Source organism: Diospyros lotus, chromosome 9 (genome assembly GCF_014633365.1).
Source record: "Diospyros lotus cultivar Yz01 chromosome 9, ASM1463336v1, whole genome shotgun sequence".
In the NCBI taxonomy this organism is placed as follows: domain Eukaryota; kingdom Viridiplantae; phylum Streptophyta; class Magnoliopsida; order Ericales; family Ebenaceae; genus Diospyros; species Diospyros lotus.
The window spans coordinates 7764851-7779180 of record NC_068346.1 but is presented as its reverse complement, the minus strand read 5'-3'; the positions used below and the strand labels follow the sequence as shown (position 1 = coordinate 7779180).

The following is a 14330-nucleotide window of genomic DNA, read 5'->3' as shown; positions in this document are numbered from 1 at the left end:
TGCCATCACGTCGTTACACTTAACGTTAATAATCTTTTGATAGGGTGGAAAATATGGATTTTCAATAGTATAAGGGTGTCTTGGTAGTTTCTTAAAACCCCAGGGGTGGTTTTTGATTTTTGCCCTTAAAATATAAGGATATTGGCTGCTAACAATTATTATGGGGCTGCGAGTTGATTTGTCAGGCTCTATGCATTAGATCTAATTTGTTGTCTTTAATGTTTCGAATTTGGAGAAATTCACAACTACCATAGCCACAGCCATCACCATTTGCAGGGGGATAATGCTACACGAACAACTTGGGTGACAACTTTGTTGATAATTTACGTGAAAATTGCAAATTTATCTCTCATTTCAATTACAAATCTACCCTGCCAAAAAATTGAGATCTTGCCCAACACCTACTTCTTCCTCACTTTCTTTCTCTTCTCTACCCATCCAACGCTTGCTTCTTCCTCACCCATTCTCTCTCTCTCACTATCTCCTGCGTGTTACTGCATCTCCTTTAGTATCCCATCGCACAAGCTCAGTAATAGCCTTTACGTCTCGGGTTGACTCGAGCATCTCAAGGCCCACCGCTAACCGACCATGTCCTCTTGCGTCGTTCTATACACCGATAATGATATCAAAAGGTCCGATAAGCTCACCAAGATGTTTGACATCTCTATCGTCGACCCTAACCAACATACACACCCACACCCACATCTGCCCAACCCTCACGCCCATTCACCTCATTTTTTTAGCACAATAGCGGATTCCTCATATTCGGCTCCAACTCTGCACGAGTGCGTGACTGGAGACTGCGTTTCCTCCACCTTTGGCCTTTCGGCGTCCCTAGGGTCTCTCGCGCCAGTGCATGATGGGCTAAAGATTTTCCTTCCATGGCTTCAAACCCTTATTCTTCTGCTGTATAAACTTATAATGTTGTTACATTAGTGTTTACATTGTGTATGGCTATATGTTTAGATGAGATGCATAAACTTGTAGAGTAGATTGATTGGTTGTTGCTTTTTATCTATATTTTTTTAGCCATTTACTATATTATAGAAAGTGTATATTTGAGAAATTAAGCAAATGAATAAGGGTTAGAGCATTTGAATGAATTATTGATAAAATATAACAGTTTTAATGGGGGTAGTTATCTCACTAGATGAAGCCTTGTGATTGTGAAATGGGTTTTGTATGGATTAAGAGTAGCTTGGAGCTAGGAATTTATGTTTATATCTGGTGTTTGGCAGATTCCATAATCAACATTTTGCAAGTGATATGTGGGTGCAACTTCTTTTTGTTTTATGTTCTCTTGTAATTCCTATTAGTTGCCCAATTTCCTTGGAGGATGTTTAAAATTTATGTCTTTTTTCTAATCTCTTTGTCAAAGCAATTGTTGGATATGGAGAACAAGATAATGTTTTATTTAAAAGCATGTATTTGAATATTCTAAATGTTCCTTATCTCTTTCAAAACTTCTTCAATATCATCTATAAAATTAACATAAAACAATACATTCCTAACAAGTAAGGAAGAACATCCAAGTGGGGGATTCAACAAAGAATTTCAGCACAATGGGTTTGGACACATCAGACATTAGTACCAAAATAGCAAGATTGTATCAAGGCATATAATCTTATTATGTACACAATCCATATTCTATGATGAGCAATCTAGGCTTTTATCATCCACCAATCCAAGTTCCCATTAAAAGACAAGGCACTAGCACCTACAATCATCCAAGATTCACATATAGAAGTATACTATCAATGGTCCATGGTCCTCTAGGTTTACACTTTTTTTCAATCCATAAAATGTGAAAACTGGAATCAAGGCTCTAGTATATTATAGTTGCAACAATAAAGGAACACTCTATACAATGGAAAATTAAATTATCCTATTATAAGTTTTATGTGTTGGGCCTAAAACAACAATAAACAGAAAAAGAAAAAGGATTAAACTCATTGAAATCTTGCACAATCTCACGAACAAGCCTCTGAAATGGAAGTTTCCTGATCAGGAGTTCAGTACTCTTTTGGTACTTGCGAATTTCACAGCATCACACATCACATGAAGCAATCGAACTTCTCAAATCGACAACCTTGTGACGATTTGACAGCACACCGAGCATTGAGCACCGACCACCGACGTAGGCTGCTTCTTCCTTTTCGAGCTTGTCGACAACCAATTTCCTTTGTCTTCGAGCTTGTTGGCGGCTCCTTCATCTTCGAGCTCATTGGCAATGTAGGCGGCGACTGTTGCTGGTGGAGGACCGATGACAGTAGGAACAAGTGTTGAAAGGTCGAAATGAAGTAGACGCACGCGCAACACTGTTGCTAGTGAAGGTTTGACGACGATAGGAATGAGCACCGAACGACTGTCAATGGAGGAGATACGTTGGAGGTGAAGGAGATGCAATGGAGAGAGAGAGACGCAATGGAGAGAGAGAAAGAGAAAGATATCGTGAAGTGAGAGAAAGAGAGAGATGGGGCAAGAATGAGGGAGAAGCTCCAATTTTGGGCGCCTGTTCAAATAATTTGGATTCAATTTTATTGAATATTTGGTGTCAAAATATGGTGACAAATTAAAGTTGTCAACAAAGTTATCAAGAGAGTTATGAGTGTAACATTATCCTTAGAAGAGCCTGGCATTCATATACTTGCAGGCAGGTGGGTGTCATTCTCCTTTAATTTTGTCAAACCTTAAAAGAGCGTCCCATGTAATAGTGTATCCAAAAATACTAAATTTTTAGTTTAGTTAATGTTAGCAATTCACTAATAGAATTTATCATTTTGTTAAACAAGAGAACATCAATGAAAATTGTCAAGTCTTCATTCTTAATAACTTGCTGATCATTTGGACCAAAATAAAGATAACACAAATGACTTTTAATTGTTATGTCATTCCTCTCAGTTTTAAGTTTACAAGTTCATTGCTCGATTATGTTCCAGAATCTCTCTTAATTTTTTTTCTACGTCACCAATTATTAAAAAAACATTAAGGTTAAAAAATTCAAACAATTCAAAATTGATTAGTCAACAAAATCACCATGTCCTGCCGGAAGGACTTTTATCAATTTCGAACCTTTCCACTGCAATCTCTGATGTTTGGTCACTGAAGATGACTACGGCGGCGTTTCACGGCGATCACGAAGAAGAAGAATACGACCGCCTCGCCGACGTTAAACAATTCGACGATTCCAAGCTCGGTGTCAAAGGCCTATTGGACTCGGGTCTCACCTCCATACCCCGATTGTTCCGCCACCCGCCCCACTCCCGACCCGGACCCAGATCCAACTCTTCCAACCTCGCCCCCGTAATTGACCTCTCGGGCCACCGCCCCCACGTGGTGGACCAAGTCCGGAAGGCCGCATCCACCGTCGGATTCTTCCAGATCACCGGCCACGGCGTCCCGCCCTGCGTCCTATCCAGGACGATCGCCGCCATGAAGGCCTTCAACCAGCAGCCGGCGGCTGAGAAGGCAGCGTACTACCGCCGCGGGTTAGACGGCGGCTGGTCGTTCTCTAGCAATGTCGATCTCTTCCACTCCAAGGCCGCCAGCTGGCGCGACACGATCCAGGTGCGGCTCGCCCCCGGAGCACAACGAGCCGGCAATCTCCAGGAGGCCGTACGGACGGCGTTCGAGTGGGACCGGGAGATCGGACGGCTGGGGGAGGATCTCCTAGGGTTACTGTCGGAGGGTTTGGGGGTCCACGTGGACCGGTTGAAGGAATTGGGGTGTTTGGAAGCGAGGGTAATGGCGGCCCACTACTATCCCTTTTGCCCCCAACCCGATTTGACGTACGGGTTGACGTCGCATACGGATCCGGTGTGGTGACAGTGCTGCTGCAGAACCGGGTCGGCGGGTTGCAAGTGAAGTTGTGAAGAATCAAGAGCAGCAGAATTAAGAACCAGAAGCTACAGAGAAGAAGAAAAATACTTTTCTCATTCAATATCCGGTTAGTTACAAATACCGAGTCTGTTTACAATATATATGTCATATGCCTAATCCTCTACAATCGAACTCATTTTAATTACATGCATCCATTATATAAATACACTTGCTACACCCAAGAGCCCCCCCTCAAGTTGGAGATTGTGGAGAACACAAACCCAACTTGACAACCAGGAAACGATGTTGAACTGCAGAGAGAGGTTTAGTGAACAAATCAGCCAGCTGCAACCGAGAAGGAACAAACTGAGGAGCAATGAAACCTTGTTTAAGATAATCACGAACCAAATGACAATCAATATCGAGATGCTTTGTACGCTCATGAAACACAGGGTTAGCAGCAATGTGTAAAGCAGCTTTATTGTCACAGTTGAGAGGAATAGGCAGAGAAGGTGAAACACCAAAATCTTTAAGAACATTAGAAATCCAAACAAGCTCACAAGTAGTGGTAGCCATACTCCGATACTCAGCTTCGGCAGAGGATTTAGAAACAGTAGGTTGTTTCTTAGTTTTCCAAGAGATCAAAGCATCACCAAGAAAAACACAATAACCGGTGAGGGAACGACGAGTAAATTTACAAGTAGCCCAATCAGCATCACAATAGGCAGAAAGGGAAAAATCAGCAGTAATGGGATAAAAAAGACCATGAGTAGCTGTGCCTTTAAGATAACGAACTACGCGGAGAGCAGCATCAAGATGGGGCTGGCAAGGAAAAGACATAAACTGGCTAAGATGTTGCACAGCATGACTAATATCAGGTCTGGTAAAATTAATATACAGCAAGCGACCAATTAATCTTCGGTACTGATTGGGATTGGAAAGAGGAAGACCCTGATTTGGCTCTAAAGACAAACCTTTAGCCATAGGAAAGGATTCACTTTTAGCATCTTGCAACTCGGTTTCAAGAATAAGATCCATGATAAATTTGTGCTGGGACAGAAAAGTACCAGTAGAAGACCTAGCAATTTCCAACCCAAGAAAATATTTGAGATAGCCAAGGTCCTTAATAGTGAACTTGGCATCAAGGGCAGCCTTAGTAGAATCAATAAAACTAACATCATTGCCAGCAAGAAGCACGTCATCAACATATACCAAGAGGACCACAAAATGAGAACTTGTCTTATGTGTGAAAAGACAGTGATCATAAGAGGACTGAACAAAACCAAGCTGAAGAAGGAAGCCACTGAATTCCAAATTCCATTGGCGTGAAGCCTGTTTTAAGCCATAAAGTGATCGTTTCAATAAACATACTTTGCCTGGATCCACAGAATAACCAGCAGGTGGGTTCATGTATACTTCCTCATCAAGATAACCATGAAGAAAGGCATTATTTATGTCAAGCTGGAAAATAGGCCAACTCCGGAAAGTGGCAACTGCTATGAAGAGCCGAACAGTAACTAGCTTAGCCACAGGAGAAAATCTGTCTTTGTAATCAATACCCTCAACTTGATTGTATCCTTTGGCAACTAAACGGGTTTTATATCTATCAATCTCCCCATTGGGCTTATATTTCACACGATATATCCACTTAGAGCCGATGGGCTTTTTACCTTTAGGCAAGTCAACAACTTCCCAAGTATGATTAAGTTCTAAGGCTTGCAACTCTTTTTCCATTGCTGTAACCCAATTAGGATCTTGAGAGGCATGATGAAAAGTACTTGGTTCAGGAGTAGAAGAAATGTTATTTAGGAAAGCAATATGATCAGGAGAGAAAATGAAAGATGCAGAAGCATCATGAAAGATATTACCTGATGACGTAGAAGTAGAAGTATGAGCAGGTAAAGTTTGAACCAAGCTGACAAAATCCTCAAGCCAAGTAGGTCTTTGGGAAATCCGGGTACTCCGATACTCAGCTTCGGCAGAGGATTTAGAAACAGTAGGTTGTTTCTTAGTTTTGGTAATGGCCTTACTGCCATTAATTCATCCCACAGCCGCTTTAATTGAGTATAGTATACCGATACAGAGAGATTGTCTTGACTGAAAGAGCTTATCCTACGCTGGAGTTGATATACGAGAGCTCCATTACTCTCTCCAAAACGCTCTTCTATTTCAATCCAGAGTTGTCTAGCATTTGTAGTGTATATAAAAGCATCTACGAGATCCTTAGAAATAGAATTCAATAACCAAGAAGTTATCATGTAATCACATCTTTTCCAAAGATGAAATTCCTCAGTATGTTCAGCTGGAATTGCAATTTCTCCATTTATAAACCCTAGTTTGTTCTTAGCTCCTAGGGCAATTTGAATTCCTCTTTTCCAAGATCTATAATTGAGACCAGTTAAAGGAGTTGAAATAAGCATCATACCTGGATGATCCGATGCGTGAATTTGCAACGGATCTCCTATCGCGATGCTATTCCCAATCAAAGCCATAAGAAAGATTCAACGAATAAGAAGCGTACCGAAGACTTGCGATTGCTCTTATGATCGTTCCAACAACACTGAGTAAAGCTCTCTTCAGATTCAAATAACTTCCTTCGATCTCTGCTCTGATACCATCTTGGGTGTAGCAAGTGTATTTAATTACATGCATCCATTATATAAATACACTTGCTACACCCAAGAGAAGTACGGAGAGAAGTGGGTTGATGTGGTGCCTGTTCCCGGTGCTCTTATTGTGAACATTGGCGATATACTTCAGGTATCCAATTTTCCAAATATCATATATTCTTTATCCACATGTTTTTTGGATTCTTCCCAAAACTATTGCTGTTTATAGAAAGAATTACTAAATCTAAGTTATTTATCAAAATCCTACTTTGTTGTTCCAAGCAATTGTTATTTGGAGTAGTAGTTTGAGAATTAATTTGGTTCGGGTCAGGGGCGGATCCACCGTGGGGCAGGGGGGCGGCTGCCCCCCGGTAAAATTTTTTTAAAAAATTATTATTATTATTTTAAATTTATATTTTTACCCCCTAATCTCTCTCTATCTCCCCCTCCCCCACTCACAGAAAATAAATTTAAAAAAAATTATTATTTTTATTTTAAATTTATATTTTTACCCCTTAATCTCTCTCTGCTTCTCCCCCACCCACAGAAAATAAATTTTAAAAAAATTATTATTTTTATTTTAAATTTATATTTTTACCCCCTAATCTCTCTCCTCCTCCTCCTCCTCCTCCTCCCGCACCCACTGAAAAATCTGGAATGAGCCATCCCGACCAAATTTTAAACAAAACATTCTTTGTCCCCCACTAATCTCTCTCACCACCCCCAACGAAAATCTGGAAGCTCTCTCAGAACCCCATTTTTCTGCCCAAATCTCTCTCCCTTTCATTTTCTCTCGAGAATACATTTGTAAATTATTGATTTTGTAAAATCTAATCATCTAATCTTAAATTTGATCATATTTTCACCATAAAAGTGGCTCCGTTCTATAAGAAGATAAGTCTTTTAATTTTATCAATAATTATTTTTACTTTTTCAGTATAGATCTATGATATATATGTATTACACGCGATTTGAGTTTGACCGAAAGTTGAAGCTTAGGGTTATGGAAATTCAATTGTGTCCGGTTATAGGAACTAAATAATCCATTAGAATTTCTTTACATGAATTATAATAATTTATTTTTTATTTAGATATGGAAAAATTTCTCATAAAAAAAAACAAGGACATAGAAAAATTCAATTTCTGAAACAAGTAGGGATAAAAAACATTCTAAGTATAAGCGTGTTGATTTAGACAATCTTGAAGCAGATCCAGGATTGCAAAGTATTTCTGATTATCATCTTAATAAGAGAAATAAAATTCAACGAGGCTATTTATTGAGAGGTCCATGTCAACCACGAGGGCACCACTTTCCACAAAAAAAATGAGGAAATAAAAGGCGTGGTTTCCAGCCATAATAGTTTGATGAGTTTAGCAATTGGTTAGAGTATAGCATTGAAAAAAATACTGCATTTTGTTTGTGTTGCTATCTTATGAGAAAGTATGTTGGCGAGCAACGCATTGGAGATGAATCTTTTGTCTTAGGGTGGTTCAAAAATTGGAAGAAAAAAGACAAACTTCAAAAGCATGTAGGAGGCCCCACGAGTGCTCACAATCATGCTTGGAGCAAATGTCAAGCTTTAATGAATCAAAGGCAACATATTGAAACTCTTTATTCTAGATAATCCAAACAAGCTTGAAAGGAAATATCGAATTCGTTTGACTGCAACAGTAGATAATGTTCGATTTCTTTTATATTAGGGATTGGCATTATGTGGTCACAATGAGTCTAAAAGTTCATTAAATCAAGATAAATTTTTGGAATTTCTAAAATTTCCTACTAATCAAAATGAAAGTATCCACAATGTTGTGTTAAATAATGTTCCAAAAAATCTTAAAGTAACAACTCATGACATCCAAAAAGAAATTGTGAATGCAACAACAACTGAAACTAGTAATGCAATAATTCATGATCTTGGAGATGATTTCTTTTCTATCTTAGTTGATGAGTCTCGTGATGTGGCAGTTAAAGAACAAATGGTCATTCTATTGTGTCATGTGAATAAAGAGGGAAGTGTCATTGAATGATTTATTGGTATAGTTCTTGTTAATGGCATAATTTTATTATCACTTAAAGCAGCAATACAATCATTGTTCTCAAAGCATAGGTTGAGTTTGTCAAAATTACGTGGTCAAGGCTATGATGGAGCTAGTAACATGAGGGGAGAATTCAATGGTCTTAAAAATCTTATTTTAAGAGAGAATCAATTTGCTTTCTATATTCATTGTTTTGCTCATCAACTTCAGCTGACTCTTGTAGTAGTTGCAAAAAGTCATAGTCAAATTACTCTTCTTTTCAATTCTCTTAGTAATTTTGTGAATGTTGTTGGAGGTTCGTGCAAGCTTTAAGATATTTTAAGAGAAAAATAAGCAAATAGAGTCATTGAAGCATTGAGTAATGGGGAAATTACAAGTGGATGTGGTTTAAATCAAGAAAGTAGTCTCCAAAGACCCAGTGATATACAGTAGGGATCACATTATGGTACATTGATGAACTTGATTGTTTTATATTCCTCTGTTATTGATGTACTAGAAATTGTTGAAGAAGATGGTACAAGTTTAGAGCAAAAAGGTGAAGCTTGTGCTTTATTGAGTTTAATTCAATCTTTTGAGTTTGTATTCAACTTGCATTTGATGAAAAATGTCTTGGACATTACAAATGAGTTGTCACAAGCATTGCAAAGAAAAAATAAGGATATTGTAAATGCCATGACATTGGTTAAATTATCCAAACAACGTTTACCAATAATAAGAGATGATGGATGTGAATTTACTTGATGAGCTTTCCTTTTTTTGTGAAAAATAAGAGATTGTAATTCCGAACATGGATGATGTTTATGTTGTTCCGGGGCGCTTAAGGCGTCATACTAATATGCATCATTAGAGAGTTGAACTCTTTTATTGAGTGATAGACAAACAACTTCATGAGCTCAACAATTGTTTCACAAAGACAAATACCGAGTTACTTCTTTGCGTGGCATATTTGAATCCAAATAATTGTTTTCATGCTTTTAACAAGGATAAGTTGGTTCGTCTCGCTCAGTTTTATTCATTAGAATTTTCTGAAGTCGATCTTATGACACTTAAGAATCAGTTGAAGACTTATATAATTGATGTGTGGTCTGATAATGAATTTTTAGAAGTTAATGGAATTGGTGGTCTTACAAAGAAATTAGTCCAAAAGAAAAAGAATGTTGTATATCCATTAGTGTATATGCTTATGAATCTTCCTGTTGCTACTGCAATCATTGAAAGAGCTTTCTCAGCCATGAATCTTGTTAAGAATTGTTTGCACAGTCGAATTGGTGATCAATGGATGAATGATTGTTTGGTTACTTATATTGAGAAGGAAACATTTGATATAATTGACAATGAAAAAATCATGCAACGGTTTTAGAATATGAAAACTTGGTGAGAGCATCTATGATTTTGTGAAGACCTAAATGTAAGTACAATAATTTTGCTTTTGAAACTAAAGAATATTTTTGGGAAACATATGTAGAAATACTATAGTGATATTTGATATGATATTTTGACGTTATATTACAATACTTTTTTTTTTATCAATATGGATAATTTTTGTATAACTTAAAAGTTTTACGTTTTTTGTTATTGTTGTTTGCCTCCCCCCACCTAAATATCCTGGCTCCGCCCCTGGTTGGAGTAGTAGTTCAATCATTCTCTATAAATAGCAAATAGTAGTGGCTTTGAAATAAAGTTCATTTTTTTTCTTGTTTTGCTTTTTCAAGTTTAAGAAATTTTATTTCTCTGGGACAACTTAAGAATTTGAGGTGAACGTTGTTGTGGTTTATGCATCATCATTTCTTTTATTGTTGTTATCTCACAGAAATTTGGAAATTCCTTTTGTTTTCTTATAGATTGGGATGATGATTGTTAAAACTAGCAGAAAATATTTATTTAAAAAAATAGTATGTTTTGGATATTTTTTAAAATCTTTTTGTATTTATTTAATTATAAAGCAAAAAAAAAAAGGCGTTTGAACCATATCTAGAGAGGTAGTTTGGTTTGGAAAGGAAAAATTTGTTAGTTATATCTATTTCATAAATTTTAGATAATTGGAGGGTTAGAATTGATGTAGCCAATGATGAAGCTATCCGTTCCATAAATTTTCATTTGAAGGCAGCTTTTAGACAATTGTATGCTTAGGATGTATGCAATTTTATATCACTATGAAATTTCTTCAGTTGGGTTAAGCTATAGTGAGGATTTACATAGTTCAACGATAAATAGGGCATGTTGACTTTTATTATAGATTTGCACAAACCTTAGCTCCAGGGAATTAAGGGGGAAAATGATTCAATGCAGGATGGCAAGAATTTGCAGAAAATTATAGAAGATCAGAAGAAATTAGGGAGGGGAGAGAAGGATTATGTGGATGAAGATGAAGAAGTAGAGAGGGAGACTAACGAAGGATTTACCAAATGAAAAGAAATCACAATATTTTTCCTAATCAACCACCTTCTAATTACATCGCTAAAGCTTATCTATAGCCAACTTTAACAAACAAGATAAATAAAAGTTTCAAACGAGACTTGCTAAAAATGAAAGTTGAAATCTAAACAAACTGATACTTGCACATTGTGTGCAACTCTTGTCACCAAAATCCATACGGTTCCATCACAATTATACAAATTGAAGGGTGGTAAAGTCCCTTCCTAGTGCAACAGAGTGTGCAACTCTGTTGCAAAAAACCAATTTGTTCACGTCACATTTGTACAAATCAAAGGTGTTGCAGGGCTCCTTCTTAGTGTTTTCATTGTTGTCTTCCAGCAGCACAACGACAATCACAAGGGCAACAGAATGCACAACTGTCTTGCTCATATTAATCTGTTCTTGCCACAGTATTGCAAACCAAAGGTTTCAGCAAGCTCTTTCCTAGTGCCTTTGTGATGATCAAAGCACTAGGGAGGAGTTTGTCACACTTCCAATTATGTCTGATTATAAGGGGATTGTATCGATTCGGGTGACAAAGTGCATATTAGGTTGAATTTCTTCTCTCCCGGGCCTTCAACAAAATGTACAATTCTGTTGCCAGAATCAGTCTGTTCTTGTTGGCCCTTTATCATGGTGGAGATTACATCTCGCATTTTTTGTAGTTACATTTCTGTATTCTTTCTGTAAGTATTTATGTGAGATTGGCTAATTCGGAAGTGGGGAAATGAAATCTTGGTTCTAGGTTGAATTTTGTTTTAGAACATCTGCAGTGAGACCTGCACTTGGTCTCCTAAGTTATATACTGTTTAGGCTTGCATAAACAGCATCGCTCAAAAGTGAGGTTCAAAACAAATAATTATCCATTGTCATGGTGATGATGTCAAGATAATATATACCCCAAAGCGATAATGTTGATTTATTTTTAGATTATATATTATTAGTAAGGTTTTATATATATATATATCTATATGTTCCTGTGCTTTTATATTTTTTTGGACTTTTGGTGGATCTAGTGGTAGAATTTTTCCTCCTGAAGTATCTATGTTGGGTAAGGTTTCATTTTAGATGGTTTTCATGCATTTGAATGTTTAGCTATGGGCTGCATTGCAACAAATTTGGCTTCCAAGCATAAATAAAATTTAGAACTTTTGCTTTCTCTCTATCTTCCCCTTTCTCCCCTCTGCTTTTGATATATCTTTGGGCTCCATCTCTTCTATCTCGGGTGCTAGGTCTCCCCTCCACTGGTTTCTTTTTCTCTTCTCCATACAAGTTTCTCTCCCTGCTAGTTTCCTTCTCACCTCTGCAGATTCTTACCCTCTCCTCCCTTTTGCGGCTGCTGTTGTTAGTTCCTCCCCATGTTTTCTGCTGATTGTCTGATGTTTCTCTCTATTTCAGTACTCCGTAGCTGCTTCTTTTCTCATGTTAGTATGATCTTGATCATATTTCTAGCAAATTACTTAATTGATTTATCTGTATTAGGCATTAATTTTGATTATTAAACTGTTTTAAGTAAATTCTCAACTGCAAAACAAAGTCTTTTAGTTTGCGTTGGCATTTTGACGGGGCTACTGCATTGCATGGATAATAGTTTGAAATATATTCCCTACTTGTTATCAATTCTAGTTAGTCTCCAGAAATATGAAGGTGTGGTCAACTGTATTAGAAGAGAAAATATACACTTCAAATATGGTATTTGAATCATAGTCAATCATATTGCCAGGAACAAATTGGTTCCAATAACAAAATATGTGGTCAGATTGCTTGTGTTGCTAAATATGATAAATTAAGCTTTCATATCCCTTTTAATTTCATTGGCCAATCTTACCTTTTGAATCTTGCATTAGTGTGTAATCAAATGCTTACCATGGCTGAGTTAATCAAATAGATAGCATAAAACATGATTCCTGTGCGAATTTGCCTGTCATATGGATAGAATATCTCTGAAAATGTAGTGATTGACCTCCAAATATCGTGCACAAACACAAAATGAAGATGCCCTTTCTTACATTTTATCTGACTAATAGAAAAAGAGGCGGTGATTGGTCATCAAAGATATCTGTATAATCTTTAATATTTGCCCTGAATTATGAAGCCCAAAATTTTGTTTTCTTTCCTTTATCTTTGCTTTCTCCCCTTGTTTTCAATGCTTTGATATTGAATCACAATTGTTTAGTTTGTTTGGTGTGAGCCTGGTCAGCTGAAAAATCCCGGCTAACCTACACTTAGCTTTCTCAATCTGTTTCAAAATGATTTGAGATGGGCAAAGATCCCCTTTTCTTTTTGGAGATCGTCAAAGATGTTTATTTATCTCTTGCAGATCATGTCCAATGATGGATATGTAAGTGCGGAGCACCGAGTGCTGGCCAATGATCTGGAAGAGCCAAGGGTTTCGGTTGCAGTTTTCTTCAACACAAGCAATAGAGAGAGCTTGTATGGACCATTGCCGGAGATAGTGTCGCCGGAGAAACCAGCCCGTTATAGACAATTTACACTGTCGGACTACATGCAGAGGTTCTTCAAGAAAGAGCTGGACGGTAGGACCCTGACTGATTACTGCATAATCTGAAACAACCCCACTTACACAGTACGGTATGTGGCATGTATCCTATATGTATGGATTATTATGTGATGAAATATGAATAAAAAACAATATATTAAAACTTAGTCTCGTAGAGTGGGTTGCATGAATTTTAATTCCTTGGTCATTTTCTTTTATTTGACCTTATTTTATGTAAGACTCTTACATCATATCTAAGAGTGTAATTCACAAAAGTTTACTTCATCTTGGTCTCTCTTTCTTTCTTGCTTTTGCTCTTGTTCCTCATTTCTTTTTACTTTTCTCACATAAACATCTATTAATCTTCTGCTTAGGCGACCAAATAATTTGAATCATAATTGAAAATATATTTTGTACATTTAGTTAATCAAATATGTGAATAAAAGTATGAATTTCAGTTGTAAAACAAGAAAAAACTATGAAAATACATATTAGTATGACTTGGCTCCATACATTGAGTATACTCTTTTAGATTAATCTACTCTATCCAACAGTCTTACCGAGCGGCTGATTGAAGGGCGCAAAATGATAGAAATGCCCCCACCTAAATTGTAATTTGAATCATAATTGAAAATATATTTTGTACATTTAGTTAATCAAATATGTGAATAAAAGTATGAATTTCAGTTATAAAACAAGAAAAAATTATGAAAATACACATAAGTATGACTTGGCTCCATACACTTGAGTATACTCTTTTGGATTAATCTACTCTATCCAACAGTTTTATCGAGCGGTTGATTGAAGGGTGCAAAATGATAGAAATGCCCCCACCTAAATTGTAAATTTTCTTTTCCTAGCCTTTTCTTGCCTGCCTCCTCTCTCCTCTGCCATAGTCTCCTCAAGCAAGCGTTGATCGTCGCTACTGTTAGAACGGGAGATGCTATGGC

At 37.0% G+C, this 14330-nt stretch overlaps 1 pseudogene; it reads left to right on the top strand.

The window, feature by feature from the left end:
* Positions 1-3052: 3052 nt before the first annotated feature.
* On the top strand, positions 3053-13659 carry LOC127809411 (1-aminocyclopropane-1-carboxylate oxidase homolog 4-like; annotated as a pseudogene).
* The last annotated feature ends 671 nt before the right edge of the window (positions 13660-14330 follow it).